Below are 7,007 nucleotides of genomic sequence, written 5' to 3'. Positions count from 1 at the left end.
CACCCCGGAGAATGTCGCGCCAACACCAAGGAGTGTTTCAATTGTGGTCAAGAGGGGCATCGCAAGAAAGAATGTCCTCAGTAAAATCCAGAAGGAAATAAGGATGAAAAGATGGTTCCTGCTCGGGTCTTTTCTTTAACCCAAGGAGAGGCGGATGCTAGCAACAGGGTGGTCACAGGTCAGGTTTCCATCCTCAATAATTTATGTCATGCATTATTTGATTCGGGAGCCACTCATTCGTATATTTCGTTAGGAATGATAGATAAACTAGACAAACCTAGTGAAATATTTAGAACTAGGTTTGTAACTGAGTTGCCTTCGGGCAAAGTAGTTCTATCATCACGAATTGTACGAGGTGTACCAATCAAGATTGAGGACAAGGAACTAGAAGGAGACCTGATATAGCTGGTGATCAAAGACTTCGACGTCATACTAGGCATGGATTGGCTAGCACGGCATGGCGCAACGATCGACTGCAAACGCAAGAAGGTGACATTCGAAACTCCTGACGGCCAGAAACTATGTTTCATGGGACAAGCTTTAGGATTGCGTACCCCATTAGTGTCATCTCTCAAAGCTCAGAGAATGATGGAGAAAGGATGCCAAGCATTCTTAGCCAGCATCACGAATGTGGAGAATGAGACGCCGCTTAAGGTTGGAGATGTTCGGGTTATACAAGAATTTCCAGAAGTATTTCCCGATGATTTGCCAGGATTGCCGCCAACACGAGAAATAGACTTCACGATAGAATTAGTACCAGGCACCGAGCCTATCTCTAAGGCACCATACCGGATGGCACCTACGGAACTCAAGGAGTTAAAGACAAAGATACAAGAACTCCTAGACTTGGGTTTCATTAGGCCAAGCCATTCACCATGGGGAGCTCCGGTACTATTCGTGAAGAAGAAGGACGGAAGTATGCGAATGTGCATAGACTACCATGAGCTGAACAAAGTAATGATTAAGAACAAGTACCCGCTACCTCGGATTGACGATTTTTTCGATCAACTCCGAGGCGCGACTGTATTTTCTAAGATCGATTTACGGTCCGGGTATCATCAGCTCAAGGTAAAGGGGGAAGATATTCCTAAGACAGCCTTTAGGACTCGTTATGGACATTACGAGTTCTTGGTTATGTCTTTTGGTCTTACTAATGCGCCAGCCGCGTTTATGGACTTAATGAATAGGGTCTTCAAAGACTACTTGGATAAATTCGTCGTTGTGTTCATCGACGACATTTTAATTTACTCCAAGGACGAAGTAGAGCACGAGGAACACTTAAGGTTGATTTTGACGCGATTGAAGGAGCATAAACTCTATGCCAAGTTCAAGAAATGCGAGTTTTGGCTTTCGCAAGTGGCGTTCCTCGGGCACATCATATCGAAAGACGGAGTTGCAGTAGATCCATCGAAGGTAGAGGCCATGAAGGATTGGCCTAGACCAAAGAACGCGTCAGAGGTAAGAAGCTTCTTAGGGCTAGCAGGTTATTATAGAAAGTTTGTAGAGGGCTTTTCTAAGATAGCCACTCCACTCACCAACCTGACCTGGAAGCAACAGAAGTTTATCTGGAATGAGAAGTGTGAGGAAAGCTTTCAGTTGCTTAAAGATAAGCTTTGCTCAACACCAGTACTCAGTGTACCAACGCCCAACTATAAGTTCGTTGTCTACTGCGACGCATCGAAGCAAGGATTGGGATGTGTACTGATGCAAAATGACAAGGTGATAGCCTACGCCTCATGTCAGTTAAAGGAGTATGAACAACGCTATCCAACTCATGATATGGAGTTGGCAGCGGTGGTATTTGCGTTAAAAATCTGGTGCCATTATCTTTACGGAGAACGTTGCGAGATTTATACGGACCACAAGAGTTTAAAATACTTCTTTACGCAGAAGGAGCTCAACATGAGGCAGCGCAGGTGGTTGGAGTTAGTAAAGGATTACGACTGCGAAATCCTATACCACCCAGGAAAGGCGAACGTAGTTGCCGATGCGCTTAGTAGGAAAAGCTATGGGAATTTAGCAGCCTTATCCGGAATTGAAAAACCGCTACAGCAGGAGCTTATCAGTGCCGGAACCGAAGTTGTTGTAGGCAAGCTGGCAAACTTGTCTATCCAATCGAATCTGCTAGAGGACATACGGATTGGTCAGAGACATGATAAATCGCTAGCACCACATATGGAAGCAGTCAGAGAAGGCAAGAATACCGATTTCTCAATATCTAGCCAAGGCTTATTGAGATATAAGGATCGGGTATGCGTGCCAAATGATCAAAGTATTAAGAAGACGATTCTAGAAGAAGCGCACAGTACCCCATACTCAGTTCATCCAGGGTCTACCAAGATGACTCATGACATCAAGGTAATCTATTGGTGGCCAGGGATGAAGAAGGACATAGAGAAGTATGTATCTAAGTGTCTGGTATGCCAACAAGTGAAAACGGAGCATCAGCACCCTGCAGGCTTATTGCAACCACTTAGCGTGCCAGAATGGAAGTGGGACGATATAGCCATGGACTTCGTGACAGGGCTGCCAAAGACAAATAAGCAACATGATTCCGCTTGGATAGTCATAGATAGACTAACCAAGTCGGCTCATTTTCTGCCTGTTAAGACTTCATTTACGGCAAACCAATATGCAGACATCTACATCCAAGAGATAGTACGATTGCATGGAATCCCCAAGATGATAGTGTCAGATAGAGGATCAATATTTACGTCAAGATTTTGGAGAAGCTTACAGCAAGCTATGGGTACTAAGTTAAGCCTTAGTACAGCTTTTCATCCTCAGACAGATGGGCAGTCCAAGCGTACGATTCAAATCTTAGAGGATATGCTACGCACGTGTGTACTTGATTTCGGAGGATCATGGAACAAGTACTTGCCGCAGATTGAGTTCTCGTACAACAACAGCTACCAGTCGACAATCGGAATGGCACCTTATGAGTTGCTATATGGAAGAAGGTGCCGATCACCGTTGCACTGGGACGAGGTAGGAGAAAGGCAGCTTCTAGGGCCCGAAGCTGTTAGACAAGCTCAAGAAGCAGTAACGCTTATTAGACAGCGTATGCTTGCTGCTCAAAGCCGACAGAAAAGTTATATGGATACCAAGCGACGTGATGTGGAGTTCCAAGCTGGAGATCAAGTCTTCCTGAAGATATCTCCTATGAAGGGTGTCAAACGGTTTGGGAAGAAAGGCAAGCTTAGTCCCCGATTCATAGGTCCTTTTGAAATATTGGACAAAGTGGGACCAGTTGCTTATAGACTAGCCCTACCGCCAGCACTAGCCAATAGTCACAACGTCTTCCACATCTCGATGTTACGCAAGTATGTGTCAGACCCATCTCACGTCCTCAAGTACGATACCATAGCGCTCCAGAAAGACTTAAGTTACGAGGAACGACCAATTAGCATCCTAGATAGAGGGATGAAGCAGTTACGGTCCAAGAGCTTTCCTATAGTCAAAGTCTTATGGAGTAATAGTTCTGAACGCGAGGCAACGTGGGAGTTAGAGGAGGACATGCAGAACCGGTATCCGGAGTTATTTGGTAAGTAAATTTCGAGGACGAAATTCCTTTTAGTAGGGGAGAATTGTAGAGTCCAAGAACTTTACTTAGCTAATTGTTTAGTAGTATTATAGTATGTTTAGTATTATCTTTGTAACTGTGGATTTTTGGTTCAGACCGGGAATTATTTGGACACTCATAGTAGTACTTATAGATTTTCTAAGTTTAACCTATAGTTTAAGAATATTAATTTTAACCTAAGGTTGATTAATATGACTGATATTAAGGATTATATTTATTGTACTATAAGGTTTAGATATCAACCAATAGGATTTTAAGCACATGTTATGAATGGTGATTAAGGATTAAGTATTTTTGAGGATTAAATTTAATAAGGAGTAAAGTTTGAATGTTATAGGGTCAGTCAGCAGCTTTGAATACGTTGAGGGCTTAGTCAAGGTTGTTTACTCCATTCAAACTTAGCTAAAAATGTGTAATTTCGTGTTTAAATATTCAGCGTGTGCCGATATATCGCAGCTATAGGAGGCGATATGTTGCAGCACGTAGATACGGAAAACACGAATCGATGCACGATCGCCTCGGGAACAATAGTCCAGGCGATATATCGCCTATAGGGGGCGATATATCGCCTCCTCCAGCATAAATTCAAACATTTTTTAATTCTTTTCCTTTCAGCCATTCAAACTTCTTCATAAGTCCAGCATCTTTTGAACGAGTCTTCAGCCTCTGCTGAACGATTATTCAAATGATTTTCACCTAAAAAGCCATTATTTTTATTCAAGTAAAATCAAGATACTTTCATTCCCAAACTCTATAAATAGGACCTAGTACCCAGCCATTATTCACCTTTTGCTCTAAGTTCAGAAGCTGCTAGTGTTCAGTGAGTATGAGAGTGTAAACACCTGGTTTGGGAAAAGCATAAGCTTAAACATCATAAGCTTATCAAACACTTTGGCAAGTGAGGTACTATAGTATTTCGGTTGTGGTATAGATTGGTCTTTCAAGTCTTTGAGGTAAACCAAAACTTTAGTTCATTTTCTTTATGTTATTTCCTTTTTCATAACCTTCTACTCAGTCCCCTAACCTCATTCTTATTTTGGTTAGGGAATCCAAGTTCTTAAGCACATAAGTTTCGGTGAGTATGTTTTTCAATGGTTTAGTCTTTCCATCCTTTTCATTTCTTCTTCTTCATAAGACTCACTCTTTCTCATATGGTTTTAGGAGTGTTCCAAAAAGTCCCCACTCAGTCCACATATCCCGGTAACTTTGGTAAGGAAAATAGGATAGAATCTATATGTGTATTGCTTATGTTATCTTATGTATATGTTATGAAATATGATATGTTATGAATATGTTATGAATGTGTATGTTTGTAGGCTTGGGCTTATGCCCTATTTGACTAAAAAGACCCCAAAAAGATTTTGGGCATATGCCTACTTAGCTAGTAGGACCCCACTAATCTCATGGGCATAAGCTTGTTTAGTCTATGGGACCCCAAGTAATAATGGCCATTATAATAAGTGCATTTATTAAGTGTTATGATATGTCTTTACGCTTATTATGAAATTTATGTTTATGACTATGTGTTAGATTTTCCTTGCTGGGCATTAGGCTCATTCCTTTCTGTTTTATGTGCAGGAAAATAGCTTTAGAGGCGATAAGATTCATGACGCTTAGAGGATGTGTATCGATGGTGAATGGAGTCAAGGGGCCGAGCGTTATTCAATTCGAGGATGTAGTCTTGTTTTACTTTTTATGGTTTTACATGTATTTTCCGCATTTTCTATGTAACTCTTTTCACTTTAAGTTATTTTTGTTTAAAAGACAATGGGTACCCATATCCTACTTATTTTTATGAAAGTAACCTTTGTTTCTACAAGTTTATAATAAATTATGGTATTTTCGCAAATGTATGTTTTAGTAAGAATTTGTATGTATAGTTTGATAATGGTCCAAGAGTCTAGATTAGTGGGTCATTACAATAAGTACATTCTTCATCATCCTCATAACGTAATGACTATTGAATCCAATGAAGTTCGCCTATCATTCTAGTTACTATAGAAGAGAAATAAAGAGCTAGTATCAATCACTAACATAAAAACATGAAATACTTTATAAGGATCTACATTCTAACACATGCCAAATAATATGGGGATAATTGTCAATAACACTTACTTGTAACCAAAATATGAAAAAATTACATCCCGGTTTCCAACAAAATGCCAATGCATGAAAACAGACATAGGAACCACAATGCATGCCAATACATCCCGGTTTAATACTACTAGGCATTTGGCACCTTAAATTTAGAGAATCCTTCCATCACAGAATGCCAAGAATCCATCAAATACGAAGCACTTAAACTTAAATCCCAGCTACATCGACATGTAACACACAAGAAAGATTAAAGCCACTGATTTCATTGATTTCAACAATACTAATGGTTTGTTAATAATAATGGTTTATGTTTATATGCACTGATTTCAACAATACTAGAAAGATGAATAAATGCAAGACATAAGTTACTTTAGCTTCATCATTATTCCACTTAAACTAAATAAAGCAAACACTTAAAGAAATTTCCTTGATGTGATCAAATATAGATCCTTGATCTCTCTTGGTATATATACTAATAATGAATAATCTCATAATATTACCTAATCAAATCCAAATCCAATTTTTTTTATTATGTTTTTACCATGCAATGCATGAAATCATCAAAATTTTGTAAAAAATAGGATCCAAATCACAATGAGTGATTTGGATTTTAAGATCCAATCAATCACATATATACCAACTAGAATGTGATTACCAAATTTAATGTAATAGTAAAATAATAAAATAATTCTAAATTTTTAATAGGACAAAGATATAAATTTTTGGTATCATATAATTTCACTCACATATATACTTAGTATCTTATTATCAAATTTTGTACACAACTTAAAACAATAATTAATATATAAGTATGCAAACATATGTAATCAATCCAAAAAAATAATATATACTAAATCGACTCTTTTGAGGCTCGGATTAAGCAAATTTTGTGATTAGTAGCAAAATTGAAATTCAACTTAATTATTAATTAGACGGTCAAATGTTAAATATCCGGATCACAAATTTATCATTGTGGCAGTTATCATTTTCATATTTCCACACAAAACTAAGTACAAAAAAATCTATAGAAAATCAGGCAACATATCCCCTAATTTACTAACCTAGCCATCTGTCACAATTAACACCAACATGTCAAACAAATCAAACAGCACACAGGTTTTCATCCATATATCACCGCAACACACAAAATTATCAGAACCTACTTCACTAAGACATGCAAGTTCTCAATCTTCCGTTATCACCGTAGCGTACAGAATTCCCAAAACCTACTTCACTACGGATGAATATCTAAGATATTTAAACTCCACTAAGTACAAAAATATTTGACAGATAGCCATAAATAAGAAGTCTTAACACAACAAGGAAA

This window comes from Humulus lupulus, chromosome 7 (genome assembly GCF_963169125.1).
Source record: "Humulus lupulus chromosome 7, drHumLupu1.1, whole genome shotgun sequence".
In the NCBI taxonomy this organism is placed as follows: domain Eukaryota; kingdom Viridiplantae; phylum Streptophyta; class Magnoliopsida; order Rosales; family Cannabaceae; genus Humulus; species Humulus lupulus.
The sequence above is the reverse complement of the archived record's forward strand: the minus strand, read 5'-3'. Positions refer to the sequence as shown.